General features: G+C 35.8%; 1 long non-coding RNA gene across 1 annotated transcript; it reads right to left on the reverse strand.

Moving 5' to 3' along the window:
• Positions 1 to 968: 968 nt before the first annotated feature.
• Positions 969 to 2024, reverse strand: LOC144550686 (uncharacterized). Its single transcript, XR_013510536.1, has 2 exons — positions 1886 to 2024; positions 969 to 1385 (listed from the first exon to the last, which is right to left on the reverse strand). It is a non-coding gene; the product is annotated as an uncharacterized LOC144550686 (long non-coding RNA).
• Positions 2025 to 22104: the final 20080 nt, after the last annotated feature.

Genomic DNA, 22104 nt, shown 5'->3' on the forward strand with positions numbered 1-22104 from the left:
CGCCTCTCTTAATTTCTCTCGTCGCTCTCCAGTGACGCACCTCCATCGCTCTCCGTCGCCGACCAGGTTGCTTGTGAAAGAGCGAACCAAGCTCAGAGAGAGCGAACCAAGCCTCTTTCTCCCCTTCCAGTCCCCTTCCAGTACCAAGCAGTACCAATCGGGTACTAGTGAACCTTGAAACGAGTGGGGGAGGATTCTAGTCTGCACCTAGAGGAGGCAAACAACAATACTGGTACATTACTGGTACGGAGATGAAGAACATGGAGTGTACCATACTGCTACATGCGATTGCTGGTACGGAAAGAGGGAGACAACTTGCAGCTGGAGGATTGAAGCTTCATCTTTTTTTTTTTCAATTATAAAATTAAGGCATTCCACTTTGTTTCGTTGAACATCTTGCTTTCCTTTTACTATTTGTTTCAGCTTCCCTTTTAAGTTCAACTGTTTTGAGCAATTTAAAAATCTTGATGTGAGAGTAATTGTACCAATGCACCAATACCTTGACAGCCCTGTACCGGTTCAAGATGGTGAAAATCACAAAAATTTGCAAAACTGATAAATGTGTCGGTGAATAAAAAAAAAGTGAAATAAAGCAATGCATATAGAATTTGATGGGAATTAAACTAAGTCATAAAATTAATAGAATTCATAGAGTAGAACTAAATAAACACGGTTATGTTAAATTTTCTACTTTTACACTAACAAAAAAATTAAAATGAATAAAACAATCTCATTTTTTTGCTTTTTACAACTTCAGTATTTTAATATATTATTTGTTTTGTACAAAAATGAATTATTTTCAAATTATATCCGAATTATTCTCTAATCACAAATTTTTGACCTCGCCGAACCTTTCCCGAATCATTGAGTTGTCACTATGCATGACATTACAGGTTTCATTACCACATGAAACACCATCTTCACCCTTTACAAATTACCAACAAATCTTAATAAAAAGACCTTAAAAACCTTGAAATATAAACTACAATAAGTAGCATACCAGTATTTATATGGCAATCAATTACAGAGTCAAATAATAGTCAACCTAAATCATAACAAGAGAAATAAAAGAAGTTCATCAAAACAACTGACAACCATAAAAGACACAAGTCTGTAATGAAACGGGCTACATACATCACTCGTACCAGTTTTTCAAACACACAGCTACATACATTCCTCGTACCAGTATTTAGAAAAAAAAACACACACACAGCTACGTAAATCCCTAACAACTAAGTTATGCTTTTCATTTAAAAATTGGGTACGAGAACCCTTTGTAGATCCATTCTCCAAGTCGCCCCTTCTTTGCAAGATAGTCAGCCAAAGCAATTCTGTTAAGAAATTATCCCTTATGCAAGCAATCATACCTTATGATGACGGCCTCTCTGCAAATCAATGGCAATACAATAGAAAATATAAGCAACAAATGAAAGATTTTCACGACAAATTAACTTACAAACAAACAAAATGTAGTGTACTCATTTTACTTTGACAAGTATACCCATAAAGCAGTAACAGACACCTATTCATAATGATTATTTTTTTCACTTATTTCATTTCATTGCTCTAAACATGAGGTCCTTGCTAATATATACAAATAGATTAATTGGGTGGTGCTTACGTTAAATTGTGAGGTATAGTCCTACAGAGATTCAAAAGCACCAACTCTAACCTTCCATAGTTCTTGTTTCTTGATAAATCGGATGCCCAGTTTCAAGTCTTGTCAATTTTGAGTGAAAATTCAGGGGTTTAATGCTATAAATTCAGTAGTTTAATGCTATCAATTATGAGTGATTAAGGATCAATTTGATCCAATTACTAGCAACATTATCAGTGCCGAATAGAGAGGAGAAAGGAGACAGACATTATTGAAAGAGGTATTTACCTTAAGGGAGGAGACAGTGGAGAGCGACGGAGGAGAGCGACGAGAGGTGCGTCAGTGGAGAGCGACGGAGGTGCGTCAGTGGAGAGCGACGAGAGAAATTAAGAGAGGCGAAGGGATGAAGGGAAGGGGATGAAGTACGTCAGTGGAGGCAAAGGGATGAAGTGCATCAGTGGAGGCCTCCATTTCTAATTTTATCTGTGTTCTTGAAGGGTAAAATGGAAAATATGAAAATACATTTTTTATACAACACTTTTCTGAATTATTTTAATCAAATAAGTATATTAGATGTATAAATGTGACAATTTGGTAAATTTGATGATTTTAGAGTGGCAAATAAGAAATTTTGAGTTTTGAGGTGGCAATTTGGTATTTTCCAAATTTTGGAGTGGTATGGAGGAAATTTTCCCTAAATAAAAGCAAACATATAATGTGCAGAGTAAAAAGTAAACAAAAAAAATATAAAAAAACTATCCAAGTTAAAACCCAGTGTTTGTATAGCTCTCAGCAGCACACTCGGCATCTTTAATCAGATACTGAACTCTAAAACTAACTTATTAAGACGCAGTATCAAAGTTTAAGCCTTTATTTATATTTACATTATCGACCCAAAATTTAAATAGCAGCACCCAAACACAGATACACCCAAACATTAATCAAGAATCAGTTTACATCGTCTACATTAATTCAAAAGGGCATCTTTTGAGTTAACACATCTCGTCCGTCTGATTTTAAACGGAATTAATCCGATCACTGATTATAATTTACAGAGTTATTTAATATTAGTGTGGATTTAGTTCACACGGATCTTAAAACAAATCAAATGAACCTGATTTTATAAACTCAAAAGATTATTTTTTGAGTTAATGCAGAGGACCAGCCCTTTGCAGTCATCAAGGAGCACTTTACTCGTTTACAACGAGGTCCTGCTGCTGTCAAAATCGAAAATTTATTTTCATAGAAATTAATGAAAAGGCAGAGAGAGAAACAAAAAGAGTACATAATTTGCAATATTGATAGAAAAATTAGTATAAATTTCACCAATTATAACAATCAAAACAGTTTAAATAGGTAGAAATTCCACCATTCTTAACCTCCATGTCAAATATAACAAATATTTAGATAGATAAAAATATTACCTATCTAAACTCCATGTCAAACAAGTCTATATTAATTTCTGTTGCTGCGGACAAATGAGAGAAATAAAAACAATAAATTAAAATCGGTAAAATTTCTACATATTTAAACTATTTTAATTATTAAAATCAGTATATCTATACTTATCTTTCTATTGCAACAACCGCATTTGTGTTTATCTCTATACCATTAATTTATATGAAAAAAAATTCCGCCAAAATCCATCTGACCTCACGTGATAATAGTCTGGCTGGGTTTGGCTGAGGCAATCTGTCCAGATTGGGCCATGTAGCAATTAACCCCACAAATTGAAAAATATACGGAAAAATATCAGGGATAACATGTCAACTGTCTTTTTTAGTGTGAGGGAGACATGGCATAGTCTCACTGTTCACGAGGCTCATCAATTATATCATTCAGCTTTACTAATTTATTGTGATGGAGACATGATGGGATGTGTCTGTGCGACACCAGCGTTCGGATAGCTTTGATTCCAGCTGTACAAAATTTGTAATTGAGTGAAATTATGAAAATTGGAGAAATATAGGCCATGTTTGGTTTTGGAGTAAGAGGTGGAGTAAACCCCTTACTCCACATTTAAGGAGTCAAACGAGAAGTAACATAGGCGATTTAAGATGGAGTAAGATTTGAGCTAAATCGGAGTAACTTACACCATCTAGAGAGGTGGTTTAGCTTACTCCACCAAACATGATTAACTTACTCCGGTTTAGCTTGGAGTAAGAAATTTAATCCGGTTTAACTTTACTCCACAACCAAACATGACCATAATGAATAATTAGAGCAAAGTTAGGAAATGATGTGCTCATCAAACTTAAAAGTATATTGAATCGACTTTAAATATCGAATTCAAATTGTTCAAATTCATGTACTTCATGAGTGATACATACACATGCAAAATTTTAAAAGTTTAAAGTTTATTTGCTATAAAGTTAAGCGGTCAAAGAAATGATAAAAATTAAATATATAAAATAGTTTGCTTTTGGGAGATCTCAACTTATCTATTTGACTAAATTTGCAAAACATACATAATTGCATTTTACAATTTTCCTCTTGAATATCTGTACATGTTCATGACAAGTGAAAGACTAGTAATTACACATCAATGATGAATTAATACATTGCAATATAACATCATGGATATAGTCATGAAGACACAAGACACTGGATAGCTAAAGCATTAACTCAAGATTAAGGGTAACGTATATATAAGATTGGTAAAATAAACTTGAGATTGACCTAAGTGAAGCCTACCGTTGTAACGGAATAAATAAATCATTTACAAATCTCGTGACGCATAAAATAGGTTTTAGCATCACCGAACGCTAATCCTTCCAGAGAATTTTCGTGGTTGGATCCGTTGTAACAGTCATCTACCGTTGTCAATAGTGACCACCGTTACACTCCAAACCACTCCGATTGACCTACCGTTGTGACGGTCCCCTGTACCGTTACAACGGTCAGCACCACTTATTTAAAGAAGCCACTCCTATGAATTAAAAATTAACTGTTTTGTCCTTTATATTTTGTAATTTTTATAGATATTTATACTTTTTTAACTCCTTATAAAATAAAATTATACTACAATAATTTATTTAGAGTTCTCAAGTCAATTTTTTAATTATGTTCCTTAGCATTACTTTATTAATTATTTTGTTTAAATACTATTTTTTTTTTAAAGTTGATGTGACTTAACTCGTGTTTCTCGTTTTACTTTACTCGTGTCGGATTAATAAAGGCTGGTCCGTTGGCGAAGTAAGTTAGAGTATATATCTAATAATTAAGGACAACAAAGTTTCGTTTTCTCCCCAATTTTGTTTCTCATGAATTCATCACGTGTTGTGCTGTGAGAAGTAATTTATGGACCGTCCACTTTTGAGGTGATACGGAATTGAGAAAATGCAGCCGATTCTGTTTAAAAATTATAAATAAATAAAAATGCGGAATTTGAGAAATTTTATATTTAATATATTCGTAACGTAAACATATTCAGTCACATTTTAAAATGATGAAAAGTAACTTCAAGCATATAGAATTTAATAAAATAATAAAGTAACAGCATCTCATCTAGTGGTTTGCTAACGGGTAGGGTACGGGTACCTCGGGTATACCCGGGTCGAGTAGTCGGGTAGGGCAGGTACGGGTAGGACGGGTAGTCGGGTAGACGGGTACGGGTAGGTCGGGTAGGTTTTTAAAAGAGTGTACCCTACCCGTTTCAAACCCGTGCCCATCTCGAGTAACGGGTACGGGTACCTCGGGTACGGGTAGTCGGGTAGGGCGGGTAGGGTACGGGTATTTTATTTTATTTTTGGTTTTTTTCGTTTTTTAATATTGTTTTTTCTGTTTTTTAGTTTTTTTTTTTTTTCTGTTTTTAATACTATTTTTTTGGCGGCAAAATAATTTTGAATTTAAAAAAAACGGGTAAACGGGTAAAGGTACACAGGTAAACGGGTAAAGTTGGTCGGGTAAACGGGTGCGGGTAGGCGGATTTCGGGTACGGGTAAGACGGGTACGGGTTGGGCGGGTTTTTTTTCCGAATCCTTGAGTCCGGTCCATCTCAAACCCGTACCCGTGTACCCGCCTATACCCGGGCACGGGTACGGGTACCTCGGGTAACGGGTACGGGTCGGGTAAAACGGGTCATACCCGTTCAGGTTTTAGCAATTGTCTAATCTCATCCCCATTTCCCGAGATTTTTAAAAATATCATATTACCAAAAATGATAAACCAAAAGACCATGATAGTGTGAAATATCAAAAAATAATATGGCCGCATCCCCAAAATGCGGCCACCTTTATAGTGGCCGCATCTAGGGGATGCGGCCACTTTTTTTTTTTTAACAGGTTAAACTGCTGCACGAGAAGGCAAAAAAAAAAAAGGGTGGCCGCATCCCCTAGATGCGGCCACTATAAAAGTGGCCGCATTTTGGGGATGCGGCCATGCTATTTTTCGATATTTCACAGCATTATGGTCTTTTGGTTTATCATTTTTGAAAATATGGTATTTTTAAAAATTTCGGCCCCATTTCTAATAAATGATTTGAATAAAGCAATTTTGTTTGTTAGTAATGGAAGTGTAATATATAATTTTCGTCAACTAATTATCTTACATAACTTATTCAGTGATATATATACAGTTCACATTTTTAAATTATGTCAACTTATATTTGATTTGAATAAAACATAATTTTCGTCAACTTATCTTACCTAAATTATTCAGTGATATATATACAATTCATATTTTTAAATACTGTCAACTTATCTTTGATTTGAATAAAACAATTATATTTGAATAAAATATAATTTTCGTCAACTTAATTATCTTACCTAAGTTATTGAGTGATATTTATACAATTCACATTTTTAAATTCTGTCAAATAAATTAATGAATATATATAAAATTAGTAAAAAAAAGTAACAGCAACCTAACTCGCATATATTTTTTGATATACTATTATTTGCTTCTTATATATTAGTATTTGTTAAAATATCTCTGTAATGTATATATAATGAATTATTTAAATTATAAATCTAAACATATATATATTAAGAATTGTTGATAGATTGCCGATAAGAAACCCTTAGATCTTTTACTATATTTTATGAATTAAGCCTAGCTTCCTTATCGCTGGAAATCATAGAAACAAATCATTACTATCATACTAATAAAAAGTACGAACAAGAATTTTAGCATGTTCACACCATGTAAAAATAAAAAAAAATATATTTTCGTTTAATTATTTTGGAAAGAGACAATTTATTGGATGTAATATTACCGTTGGCTAAATTCCAAATAGATGGATGTTTTGTTTGATGCTTCTCAAAGGTTTTTATTTTTTATGATGATAGATGCTTATCTAAGTTCTACTAATGGGGGCAGTGATAGAAATATATATATATATATATATATATATATATATATATATATATAGGACACTGCTAAATTGCTGCCGGCAGCATTTTAGCGGAGGTGTTGCCGGGGCAATATCGTAATTTCTGATGTCCAAACAACATATCCAAACAGTTAGATGTTTAATCTATATTATAATCTACTTGGAGACCAAATTTTACATTTTTTTTGGAATTTTTTTACTATTTATTAAGCTGGTTTGAAAACCGCTGATTTCAGTAAATTTCTGCAGCATTGAAATCAGCGGTTTTCAAACCAGCTTAATAAATAGTAAAAAAATTCCAAAAAAAAATATAAAATTTGGTCTCCAAGTAGATTATAATATAGATTAAACATCTAACGGTTTGGATTTGTTGTTTGGACATCAGAAAATAAAAAAAGCCCCGGCAGCACCTCCGGCTAAAATGCTGCCGGCAGTAATTTAGCCGTGCCCTATATATATATATAGATAGATAGATAGATAGATAGATAATCGAATGTTCCTAGCCTCCCATGCAACTAAGGTTCCTAGCCTCCCATGCAACTAAGTCGTTTTTCAATTTTTAAAGTCCAAATGATCGATCCAAACCGTTAGATGTGATTTTCATATTAAAATGTGCTAGGAGACCAAATTTTACATTTTTTGGAATTTTTTACTATTTATTAAGCCGCTTTGAAAATCGCTGATCCAACGGTAGCTTCTAATTTTACTGTTTGGTTAAGCCACCGTTGGATCAGCGATTTGCAAAGTGGCTTAATAAATAGTAAAAAAATTCCAAAAAATGTAAAATTTGGTCTCGTAACACATTTTAATATGGAGATCACATCTAACGGTTTGGATCGATCATTTAGACTTTAAAAATCAGAAAATGACTTGGTTGCACGGGAGACTAGGAACAATCAATTGTTTATTAGTCTACCTCCCTCTCTCTCTCTCTCTCTCTATATATATATATATATAGAGTTAGGCTGGGGTGCTATGGATAACATAGTGGCCTCTATGCTACGGCTCAATATTCGAGTTTTCAAAATCTAAACGGTCGATCCGAACCGTTCATCTTATTCTCCATATTAATATCTGCTTGGAGACCAAATTTTACATTTTTCTGAATTTTTTTACTATTTATTAAGTATTTTACAAAATTGTTGATCCAACGGTGGCTGCACAAAACAGTAAAACCGTTGGATTAGCGATTTTCAAAGTGGCTTAATAAATAGTAAAAAAATTCAGAAAATTATAAAATTTGGTCTCCAAGCAGATATTAATATGGAGAATAAGATGAACGGTTCGGATCGACCGTTTGGATTTTGAAAACTCGAATATTGAGCCGTAGCATAGAGGCCACTATGCTATCCATAGCACCCCAGCCTAACTCTCTCTCTCTCTCTCTCTCTCTCTATATATATATATATATAATTTGTTGCACGTACAAAAATAGGAGTTCAACGGTCGAAGCCAGGGCTACAAACGAATCGAACCGAATTGAACTTATCCTAGTTTGAGTTTGATTTCAATTAATTTCGAACTAAATTTGATTTGAATTAATTTCGAATCAAATTTTTTACGAACTCAATTTCAAATCTTTTATGAACTTTTTTACAACAAAGAAGAGTGATCATAGTCGCCGAAAGCGAGAGGTGAAAGTCGTATAGGATTTTAGAACTAAGAGCGAGGGTTACAACTTACGAGTTATGATTTATGGTTGGGCGGCCTTATATTTTAATTTTTAAGTCATCAGCTGTTACAACTCATCACAACTCATCAAGGCTCAGCCCACTAAAGCCTTCTAGCCCGCATGGCATGCTAGGGTCACGTAGTTTGCATTTTCTTTCACGTAGTTTGCATTTTCTTTCATGTTGTTTGTGTGTCTACTCATGTGTTGTGTCTTTACTCATGTCATTTGTGTGTGTTTGCTTTTCTATTTAAGGATGTGACCCTTGTATCTTAGGAACTAAGAATTAAATGAATGAAAACTTCTGTTATTTAAATTTATCTTTTCTATCTTAATTTCCTTTATTTCTTTCAACTTATACAAAAAATACCAAAAATATCCGACCACACCAGTGCTACTCATCTTTCCTTAAGCCAAATCATAACAAATTGGTATCAGAGCCTTGTTCATAGGCCTAGGGAATGCCCATAACACGTCAACAAACCATGGAAGAGCAAGCCATTGCTGTCCAAGAGTTGCAAGATCAACTAGAGCGCTTGGAGAGAAGAATGGCAAGTCTGATGGATGACAACGCAAATCACAAGGTACAATTAAGTGGGGATCTTGAGGAAAAGTTTAATAAGATTGATGAGTTTATGACTAAGAGTGATCAATTGGTAATGAAACATGACTTAGAAGTATTATTTGCCCGATACTTGGGAAAACAAGTAGTTAGTGAAGGACCTTGTCCCAATGGTGGTAGTTCCAATGCACAAACTCCACAAACTCCACAAAATCCACCATTTACACAAAACCAAACTCCACAAGGCCCTAACCTCAATCAAAACCTGAACTCTCACAACACTTATCAACGCACTATGAACCAAAACCAAAATACATTTTCCGTGCCATTTTCAAATCCATATAACCAACAAAATGCGGCAATAAGACCAAACGTGCCGTACAACCAGAACCTGACAGTGTCAAATACCCAAAATCAAATTCCAAGACACATACCCACACCGAGAATTGAATTTCCAGTATTTGATGGGACTAGACCTAGAAGTTGGTTGTACAAATGTGAGAGGTATTTCGAAATATACCAAATTCCACCTTGGCAAAAATTTGAGTTTGCTTCCATTTACATGGTCGAAGAAGCTGAAATCTGGTGTCAGGGATTGTGTTTAGAAGGAGGGCAAATGACATGGGAAGTATTTAAGAATGAATTGCTAGAAAGGTTTGAACCAAAATCGAGTATTGGAGTTTTAGGGGAAATAAAAAACTTGAAGCAAGTTGGGGAACTAAAGACTTACAGGAGTAAATTTGAAGAATTGCGGTTGTTGTTGCTAAGAGAAAACCCAATGTATGACGAGTCATTTTTCACAACTAATTTTCTAACGGGTTTAAAAGAAGAACTGAGGTATATGGTGCTCTCAACCCGGCCAAAGAATCTGAAAGAAGTCTATGAAGCATCTTCCTATCAGGAAATGCTTCTGGATCAGCAAAAGAAGGCAAGAAATCCTATCAGAGCCGCAACCGGTCCAGAAACCCTAACTCCAAATCAAAACCAGCCCAATTACCCAATAAACCAGCAAGCAAAGCAACAACTCAAGGCATATCCAAGACCCTCCGACCACTCCGGGCAAAAGCCTGATAGAGATAAGTGCTTTCGGTGTTGGGATAGATGGTTCCCGGGGCACAAATGCCAAGCAAAAACACTACATGTATTGCAAGGGGAAGAAGAAGCTTGGCCGGAATATTTGAGTGATGAAGAAGTAGAAATGCAGACCAAACTCGGCCCAAAATAGGAGGATGCTCCTAACGGAGAAGAGGTAAAAATTTCATTACATGCCATTAGGGAGGTCAGCTCCACAAATCTGATAAGGCTTCAGGGGGAAATTCAAAATGAACCATTATTGATTTTAGTAGATAGTGGTAGCACTCATAGCTTTGTAAGCCCTCGTATACTCCAAAAAGTAGGCGTAGAATCAGAATTTATCACACCAATGTCTATAACAGTAGCCAATGGGGAAAAAATGAAATGTAACTCATACATCAAGGGTTTAATATGGAAAATGTGTGGTCATGAATTCAAATTTGACTTGGGGGTTATGGAGATTGGGGCCCATGAACTACTTTTAGGAGGAGATTGGATGAAAAGTGTGGGACCAGTTACCTTGGATTTTAATGAATTAACTGTGACTATTAGACAAGAAGGAAAACGGGTCAAGTTACAGGGGTTCCAAGATGAAATAAAAATTAATTTGGTGAATAGGGAAGAATTAGATCCTGAAATGGAGAAGGGAGAGTGTTGGGTAACCCAATTTTATCCCATTTCTGAAGAACCCAAAAACGTCATCGTACCAAAACCTCTCCAAAAATTAATTGACATAGACCAAGACTTATTCCATGAACCGAACAACTTACCCCTACCTCGTGCTCGCGGCCATAGCATACCCATAAAAGAAGAAGCCGTTATGTCCCAAGAAGGGAAACCCATTACCATTCTTAGCAAGGCATTAGGACCCAAGAATGCAGGCCTTTCAACCTACAAAAAGGGCCGACACAATGTGGTTCCAGACATTCTCTCACGACAACCCAGGCCCAACCAACCAACAGAATCATACCAAAAGGCGCAAATCAATTTATTAGGTGAATCCCAGTTGCACCCAGTGTTCCACGTATCACATTTGAAGAAGAGCCAAGGAATCAAACCAGTAGATCCCGTGCCGCCACTCGTAGGCCCAGATGGAACATTTAAGGTGGAGCCTGTTGCAATCTTGGACCAACAAACTCTCAAGCTCAGAAACCGTTCCATTGACCAAGTCAAGATCCTCTGGTCCAATCTACCTGAATCGGATGCCATTTGGGAGGATGCCAACTTCCTCAAACATCAATTTCCCAACTTTCATCCTTGGGGTCAAGGATTTGCTGAGGGGGAGGCAATGTTACAACTCATCAAGGCTCAGCCCACTAAAGCCTTATAGCCCGCGAAGCCCAAAATACAAATCATGCCGATGGCATGCTAGGGTCACGTAGTTTGCATTTTCTTTCACGTAGTTTGCATTTTCTTTCATGTTGTTTGTGTGTCTTCTCATGTGTTGTGTCTTTACTCATGTCATTTGTGTGTGTTTGCTTTTCTATTTAAGGATGTGACCCTTGTATCTTAGGAACTAAGAATTAAATGAATGAAAACTTCTGTTATTTAAATTTATCTTTTCTATCTTAATTTCCTTTATTTCTTTCAACTTATACAAAAAAATACCAAAAATATCCGACCACACCAGTGCTACTCATCTTTCCTTAAGCCAAATCATAACATCAGCGAACATAAGTCATCAACGGAAATCAACGGTTCACGTAACTTTGAATTTCGAACTAGAATAGTCCGCGAACCTATTTCGAGCGAACCAAGTTCAGTTTGAATTTGGTTTGAATTAATTTCAAACTATTTCGAATCGAATTTTTTATGAACTTTTTCGAATCAAACTCAAATCGAATCATGAACTACGAATTTTTTCTGCAGCCCTAGTCAAAGGAATAAGTTAGTTTTTTAAAATATATGCTAGTATTCATGACTAAGATCTTTTCAATCCCCCCCAATATATTATAGAATAATTATATCATTCCCCTCACCCTTGTCCCCCCATTTATCCCCCCCACTCAATCTCTCCAAATTAACTTCCTTAACTGGCTTTTATCCCCCCCCATTAATTCCGTTAAGAATTTTTATTTATTCCTACATTAATTACTATCATTTAATAACAATCCCCACATTAATTATACTGTCTTCTAATAACAATCCTCGCATTAATTATACTGTCATTTAATAACAATCCCCGCTAACAATTATTTATCTGTTTATTAATGTTCAAGAAAGTATTTACCATTGTTCTGACAAGTATTTATCATTATATCTCAGAAGTATTTATCATTGTCCCTGACATGATAATACTTTGATTTGATTAAACTTACTTATTGACAAGTTCAAGAACAAAGTTCAAGAAAATATTTATCATTGTTCTGACAAGTATTTATCATTATATCTGGCAAGTATTTATCATTGTCTTTGACGTACATATGTTTTACTGAAAATTACAATTATATCTGAGAAGTATTTACCCATGTAACATAAAATATTTATCCATGTAACATAAAGTATTTATCATTGCTTCTAAGAAGTATTTATTGTTGTCTTTAACATATATATATTTTATTGAAAATTGTAATTTAAAGTTGATAAAAATTGATAACAACCAATTATGAAAAAATAATAATGTTATATAATTTAAATTATTTATATGAAAATATACATTAAACTTCCGTTGGACTGATTATTATATATGAATTCATATAAAACCATAACAGATTTCAATTCATGCAACATATATACATATTGTCTTTTGTACACATGCAATCCCATGTGATCCACATAACATGTACTCCTCAAGATCCAATACAATGATTGTATAGAAGTTATGTCCTTACCACACTACTACAAAAATGGTCATTGTACACTGCACATTGTACACGGATTTGACAATTTTACGTAAAAACCGTGGAGAAATTGTAATTTTTTGGGTGCCTGGAATATCTGTGAAATCTCTACACGGTTTTTTATTAAAGAATCGGTGTAGAAAGCCTTGAGAGAGCTACACGGACGTTTATTAGGGAATGTACACGGCTTATTGTCTAAATAACAGTGTAGAAAGCCTTGATAGAGCTACACGGATATTTAATTAAAGAACCGTGAAGAAATGTCCAACTTGTACACGGATGTCTGTTTAAATAACAGTGTACAAAGCTTGAGAGAGCTACACGGATATTTAATTAAAGGACCGTGAAGAAATGTCCAACTTGTACACGGATGTTTGTTTAAATAACAGTGTAGAAAGCTTGAGAGAGCTGCACGGACGTTTAATAAAAAGCCGTGTAGAAAGGTTATTTTAGGGTTTTGGTAAGGGCGCGCCTTTTCGAGCACCAAGTTGGTTATATAAAAGGCCTTCTCCTTCCAGCGCCGTTTTGATCAATTCTCTCTCTCTGTAATCTGATTATTTACAGAGGGGGTAATATGAAGATCATGTTTTAATAAAGAAAGAGCTGATCGAATAAAGAGTTGGGATGAAGACCTTCAAAAAAAATGGAAGAGGAGGGATGAATGACCTTCAGAGCCAGACGAAGTGTCAGATGAAGAGTCAAATGAAGAGTCGGACGACTCTTCATTCGACTCTTCATCCGACTCTGAAGGTTGTTCATCCACCTCTTCTCTTTTTTTTGAAGGTCCTTCATCCAACTTTTTATTTTCAGCTAGCTCTTTCTTTATTAAAATATGTATCTTCATATTACCCTCTCTAAACCCTACTGGCACCAAAAGGAAAGAATCACCCACTTGTAAACTAAAAATATCCATTAACGACTGGAAGAGGGGATCCCCTCTTCCAGTCCTTAATGGAAATTTTAGTTTACATATGAATCTTTATTGAACTCTTTCTTTATTAGAACATATTGATCAATCTGTACTCTCCCTCTCGCAGTTAACAATTGGGCGGAAATTTAGGTTTATCAATTATTTCGGATCGCAAATCTATAAAGATGAGCTACTGTTTTTGGAGCTCATAAGATGACCAGTCCGATATAATTGATAACCTACATCTCGAATTCCCATGCGAATTGCTTCATTTCCCCAATTAATTGGTCTGATTTGTGCGCTAAAGTTTTTTTGGAGGATAATTTCAGAGCCGGATAGTCGGATGAAGGACCAGAGCCGGGTGGGGAGTCGGACGAGATCGTCTTCATCTGACTCTCCATCCGATTCTGAGGGTCCTTCATATATCCACCTCTTCCAGTCCTTGATAGAATTTTTTAGTTTATATGGATTTAACTTTTGTAATTAATGCTCAATAAGAATTTGTAATTTTTGTATAAATTAATGTACATGAATTTTTTGTTCAAATTGCTATATATGTTTTGGAATTCTGGATTTTAAATGTCTTCCTCTTTTTTGGAAATTGTTTGTTTTGCTATCTGAAAAACATAAAAAAAAAAACCAAAAAAAAATACAATGCTACACGGACATTTAATAAAGAGCCGTGTAGAAAGGTAGAATTAAAAAAAGTTTTTTCTTTTAATTAAAAAGAGTTAAAAAATAATTATACACGACTGTTTATATAAAAGTCCGTGTAGCTCTCTCGATTTTCTACACGGCTTTATAGATAAATGTCCGTGTAGAAAGGTTTAGGGTTACAAAAAGGCCTTCTTCCAGTGCCGTTTTGATCAATTACTCTCTCTCTCTCTCTGTTGGTCTGATTTCTGCGCACAAGGATCGAGACCGAAGCTGAGATCTTTGAAGTTAATTTGCATTTCTCCTCTCTATCTTGCTAGGGTTAGTCTTCCTCTTTTCTCTCGCTAATTTTCTGGTACTTATTATTGCTTAATTATTTAGGTCAATTATTTATTAATGCATGCATGCTTGATCTGTTAAGGTAATGTAAATAATTAGTGTATTGTGGTCCAATAACCGACCTATTGATGCTTTTAGGTCCATGCCCGTTCAAAATTAATCTAATAGGGATTAATTTTGGATAGTCCCCCGTTTGGGACGGCTCTTTGAATATTGTGTCTCATTTAGGATGTGAACACATTAATTAGCGGGATTTAATTAGTGTTTGAGAAAAATTCGTCAGCATTTCTCCTTATTGCTCCTACGAGTATGTGGTTTACGCATACTTGGGGAGTTAAGGGGAAATGCTGTCGAATTTTTCTTAAACACTAATTAAATCCCGCTAATTAATGTGTTCACATATGAGGCATAATATTCAAGGAGTGGGTTACGATTGTAAACCGGCCCGTTTGTAAGCCAAGAATTTGTAACAATGTATGTTGCTCGACCACCATGACTAATTGGAATCATTATTTTAATTTAATTTACAGATGGATCGAAGTTGGATGTACGAATTGCGACGAGATACTGCAGAATATTTGGCTCGCGTTGATGAGTTCATAAAATGTGCCGAGAGTTATAGAGCGAAGACAAAGGATAACGACATCTTGTGTCCTTGTAGAGATTGTAGCAATTTTAAAAGATTTGGGGACTTGGAAGAAATTAGAGCTCATTTGATTTGTCGGGGATTTCAGAAGAGATATACGTGTTGGTTTATGCATGGTGAGAAAATTGGGGAATGTAGTGCTACCAATAGAAATTTTGTTTTGGAAGACAATGTTGATATTAATGTAGAAGTTGATGATAATTTTGAGCTTCATTCCAACGATGATTTTGAGAATGTCGAAAATTTTGATAATCTACTTGAACTTAATTACAACGAGGATGATTGTGTGAATATTGATGAAAATGCAGAATACGATTTTATTGAAAATCTAGAAGACATGTTACGTGATGTGGAAGATGAAATTAGTGATAAAAATTATAAAAAATTTCAGTATATGTCTAATGAATCCAAAAGGCCGTTATATCCCGGGTGTACCAAATTTTCAAAACTGTCAGCTGTGTTGAAATTGTTGAACTTAAAAGCAGACAATGGTTGGAGCGACAAGAGTTTCACGTCCTTATTAGAGCTCTTACGAGAAATGCTCCCAGATAACAACGAGTTACCCTGTACAATATATCAGGCGAAGAAGTTGATCTGTCCAATGGGCTTGAAGGTCGAAAAAATACATGCCTGTCCGAATGACTGTGTATTGTACCGTGGAGAGTACGAGGCCATGCATGTTTGTCCTAAATGCGGTGTTTCACGGTACAGACGTAAGAACCAGGACACTGACGATGGTAACGATGAAGGAAACAAGGGTCGGGCTCCGCTAAGTCGGTGTGGTATTTTCCGATAATACCGAGATTCAAACAGTTATTTGCAAATCCCAAAGATGCGAAATTATTGCGTTGGCATGAAGACGAGCGCAAAAGGGACGGTAAACTAAGACACCCAGCTGATTCTCCTCAGTGGAGAAACATTGATAGAGATTTCACAGAATTTGGTGGCGAATCAAGAAACCTTACGCTAGGGTTGAGCACAGACGGAATGAGTCCGTTTGGAAGCATGAGCAGTCGGCACAGTACTTGGCCAGTTCTTATATGCATTTACAATCTTTCTCCTTGGTTGTGCATGAAACGCAGGTATATAATGATGTCATTACTAATCCAAGGACCCAGACAACCCGGAAATGACATAGATGTATATCTCGCACCATTAATTGAGGACCTCCAAAAATTGTGGAGGGATGGCGTCCGGGTGTGGGATGCGTACGGTAAAGAGCAATTTGAGCTGCGGGCCATGGTATTTTGCATCATAAACAATTTTCCCGCGTACGGAAATTTATCGGGCTATAGTACTAAAGGAGCAAAAGCGTGCCCTATCTGTGAAGATGACACGCAGGTGCTGAGGTTGAAAAATTGTAAAAAGAATGTTTTCATGGGGCATCGTAGGTTTCTTCCTATTAATCACCCATACCGTAAGAAGAAGAAAGAATTCAACGGGAACACTGAGCTTGGAGTGGCACGTCGTCCGTTAGACGGGAAGGGTGTCTTCCTGCTGGTTAAAAATCTTAAAGTTGTTTTCGGAAAATGTGCCAAAGCACCACCGAAAAATATTTGGAAAAAGAAGTCCATATTTTGGGAGCTACCGTACTGGGAATATTTAGAAGTGAGACACTGCCTAGATGTCATGCATATTGAGAAAAATGTCTGCGACAGTCTGATCGGCACATTGTTGAATATTCCGGGGAAGACTAAAGACGGTATCAATGCTCGAAAAGACATGGTGGAAATGAAAATAAGACCCAAGCTTGCACCGCAGGATAAAGGGAAGCAAAAAGCATACCTACCTCCCGCAATGTGCACAATGTCGAAGACCGAGAAAACAAGCTTCTGTAAATGCCTTCATAGTATTAAAGTCCCATCAGGGTATTCTTCGAATATTAAGAAGCTTGTGTCGATGAAGGACATGAAATTGATTGGTCCGAAATCCCACGACTGTCATGTTTTAATGACACATATGATTCCTGTTGCAATCCGAGGAATTTTACCAAAGCCCGTTCAGCAAGCCATCACGAAGCTTTGTTTTTTCTTCAATGCAATTAATTCCAAAGTGATAGACCCGCTAAAATTGGACTCTCTGCAAAAGGAGGTCGTCGTTACTCTTTGCCATCTTGAGATGTATTTTCCGCCATCTTTTATCGATGTTATGGTTCACCTTGTTGTTCACCTTGTGAGGGAAATTAAGATTTGTGGTCCCGTGTTCCTGCGGTATATGTATCCATTCGAGAGATTCATGGGTATTTTGAAAAGTTACGTAAGGAACCGACATCGGCCCGAAGGTAGCATCGTAGAAGGATATTCCACGGAAGAGGTGATTGAGTTTTGCACCAACTACATGACCGGTGTTGGTCCTATTGGCGTTCCAAAATCTCGATACGAGGGAAGGCTCCAAGGAGTAGGGACTATTGGGTTGAAAGCCATACTTGCTGATAGAGATGAACTGTTAAAGGCACATTTTATTGTACTACAGCACATGGCAGATGTCACTCCCTATATAGATGAGCACATGGCAATCCTTCGACAACAGAACTACACGAGAAGTCAGAAGTGGATTACTGACAAGCATAACCGTTGTTTCATAGGATGGCTGAAAGAAAGAGTGAAGTCACACTCCGAAATGTCGCCCGTAAGTGAAACGGTTAGATTGCTGGGCCAAGGACCCCAAATGGTTGTTAGAACATTCCAAGGATACGAGATTAATGGATATACATTTTACACTAAATTACAAAGTGATAAGAGCACCATGCAAAATAGTGGGGTGACGTTGGTGGCGACGTCTCAAGAATTCAGTAGATCAGGGGATGCCCGGCCTGTAATGGCATCAAAGTCATATTACGGTGTTATTGAAGAAATTTGGGAGCTCGTTTACAATGCTCACCTCAGCATTCCCTTGTTTCGGTGTCAATGGGTCGAAGACCGTGGTGTTAAAGTTGATAACGACGGGTTCACAGTGGTAGATTTTAACAGAGTCGGGTATGTTGATGATCCGTTCATACTCGCCAAGCAAGCAACCCAAATCTTTTATGTCACTGACCCGAGTGATGCTAGGTGGAGCATCGTCTTACCCGAAAAAAGAAGGATTGTTGGGATAGAAAACGTAATCGACGAAGAAGAGTACGACCAGTTCGATGAGATACCTCCATTTTGTGCCGATGTGCAAGCTGAGATAGCAACAACTACTGAAGAACAAGACGAAGCAAATTACATGAGATCTGACCACAGTGAAGGACTATGGGAAAATGTTCAAATAGTGGAAAAAAAGAAAAAAAGGAAAAAAAAAACCAATGTATAATATTTATTTCGTTTAACTGTGAACAATTTCATATTTATATTCCAGAAAAAAACAATTTATAATATTTATTTCTTTTATAATATTTCAGAGATGAATAGCCGAATAGATAAGCATAGTTTATTTGCATTACTGATGAGATCTTTGGATGACTGTAAACCGATCGATAATATTTTACTGTGTTTTTGTATTTTACATTTTATTTGTTTATTTATTCCTTTTAAATATAAATTTTATGAATATAGATATCTGATAAGCAGAACCGATGGTGAGAGAACCCATCGAACAGCCCCCTTTTCCTTTAAGAAGAGCCGTTTTAATGACAAATTGCTTTTCTACACGGACATGTAGTTAAATGTCCGTGTAGCTCTCTTTTAGCTCTGTATTTCTTTTTTTGAATATTTTAAAATGTTTAAAAACTTTTCTAAATGTTCGCAGCCATTTTGCATTTATTCTTAAGTTTTTACATTTATTATTTAAACTGGAAAATGAAACTACGCTCCATATTATGAAATTTTGCATTTATTCTTACTGTTTAATATGGTTTTGTATGATCTGTTGTTCAATATTATGATTTCGTATCATTGTTTATATGTAGTGTTTTTTTTTTAGTTGGCATATTAAGTGCATCATTTAAGAATAAAAAAATAAAGGCAACTTATTATTTATGTAAGTACCAACAAAAATCCGTTTAGAAAGGTTTTCCACACGGACCTTTAATCCGTTTGGAAAACCTTTCTAAACGGATTTTTAATTAAAACTCCGTGTAGAAAGGTTTTTCACACAGACTTTTAACTAAAAATCCGTGTAGAAAGGTATTCCACACGGACTTTTAGCCCTACTCTTTATTAATTAGTTTTTACTCTTTTACATGTATTAATTATGAGCAGGCTTTTGCATCGTTGGAACTTATGACTATTAAATAAAAGAAAATTGAAAGGGCACCATATTCATTCCCTAACCCTTTAGTAATTAGAGCCATATTTATTGACCAAAACCATTAGAAAGAATCGTACACGGACGTTTAATCAAACGTCCGTGTAGAAATAGTTATGCATGAATCCTATAAAATGTTGCATTTATTTTGAAGCGCGGAATTCGAATAGTTGCCTTTCTATTTAATTATCTGAGAAGACGATCAAAACAACTTCATAATTCTTTTGAACTTACTTCTTTAATTTGTTCCCAGGAAAAATGGATCCCTACTCATCCGATGACTCACAAAATAACAGTGACTACTCAAACTCTAACGATTCAAATAGTTCTGAGAGTGAGTTCTTCCAGCAAACTGAAGGTTCAGACTCGGACGACTCACAAAAGGACTTACCCACTGGAGGCATACAGTGCACAGTATGCGAAGAGGTCGGAAAATATGAGTGGTTGTTCCATTGCAACCACTGTGGAGACTCATACCACCCGTTATGCGTCTGCTCATCGTCTTACCAAGGCAGCAGAGATCCGAGATACAATTCATGGATCTGCCCTGGGTGCGAGAACGATGACCAAGAAGAAGAAGATGATGACGAAGACGACGATGAAGAAGAAGAGGAGGAAGAGGAAGAGGCTGCTGGAGAAGGTGATGAGGAGGAAGGAGAAGAGGAAGACGAGGAGAAGAGAAGGGCGAGGAAGAAGCAGAAAAAAAATGAAGAAGATCAAGAAAGCAATAAAGACAAAAAAGATGAATCTTCAAATAAAAACAAGAAATAGATTATTTTTATTTTTAATATAAAATAATTTATATTTCATTTGTCTATATTTTAATTGTTTATATTTTATTAATCTTTACTTAAATATTAATATTAATATGAGATTATTAATATAAAATATAAATATGAGATTATTAATATAAAATATAAATGTACTAATTTAAATATCAGATTATTTAAAAATATAAAAAATAAAGAGGCACTTTTTCGATGGATTCGTACGCGGACCTTTAATTAAACATCCGTGTAGAATACTTTTATACACGGTTTTTTAATTAAAAATACGTGTATAAAGGTATTTTAACACTTTAATTAAATATCCGTGTAGAAAGGTATTTTAACACTTTAATTTAACACGTTAATTTATATCTATAACATTATTAATTATTTAGATAGCATCATTTATTTAACAAAAAATAAAAAATTATAGAAAACAAAATGTTGATTAAATTAAAGCAAATATATTACATCAAAAAGGATCCTGGCTAATACATCATATAACACACAAAAAACTGATTAAACAAAATACAGAAGAAGAAAACAAAAAAAGCTACCTAAATTAATGAAACATGCCTTCATAAAGTCCCTGGCGCGACCCCGGCCTCCTCCTAATCCAGGGGCTCTTTGGCCTGATCCAGCGATCGCCCCTCCTTATGTACGGCTTTGGTGGTGGGTGCTCCCTTCGACTTCGGCGTGGCACATTTGAAGGCGGCCACGGCCATGTCCTCCTGTAGTTGGGAGGAGGCCTGAGATAGCCGGGAGGGACTTCGAAACCGGGGGGGAGTTCCAAATTAACATCAACCTCTTCGGGCGGGACGTAGCCGGAGGGCAATGGCCACGGCACATTTGAGGGGTGAGCACTGCCGGCCGGAGGGACTTCGGCCATTTCTACTTGCAAATAAAATTTATATAAATATCTTGATCGAACTAGTTTTATATAGAATTTTGAAGAGCCGTTTCGTCTTCTAAGAATTTTAAATTAATAAATATTTGCACACGGACGTTTAATGAAATATCCGTGGAGACATTCTCTATCATTTCTAAACGGTTTTTTACTTAAACATCCGTGCAGAAAGTTAAAAGCGTGCCCTATTTAAACTGAAAATGTGCTTTTTAAATAATTATCTAATCGAAGTCGGAACGACGTCGCTTCAAACTCTAAAATTTTATTATTTATAAATATTTGAGTTTAGATGCAAATTAAGTTTAAAAATATAAAAAAAAACATAAAAATATGTCTTTACATTTCGAACTTCCCAAGGCGCGAATTTGTTTCCGCGAACGCATAGAATTTATACACGGATTATTAATGAAATAACCGTCTAGAAATGTCTTCCTTCACGGATGTTTAATTAAATATCCGTGTATAAATGATTTGCGCGAAATAAAATGCGTGCTGGGTCGGCCTGGTCACTTTATTTTCAAAATCCCTTCGTCTCCTCTAAACCCTAAACCCACGCGTCTCCTCCTCTCTCTTGGTGCTG

This window comes from Carex rostrata, chromosome 2 (genome assembly GCF_964058835.1).
Source record: "Carex rostrata chromosome 2, lpCarRost1.2, whole genome shotgun sequence".
Lineage (NCBI taxonomy): Eukaryota > Viridiplantae > Streptophyta > Magnoliopsida > Poales > Cyperaceae > Carex > Carex rostrata.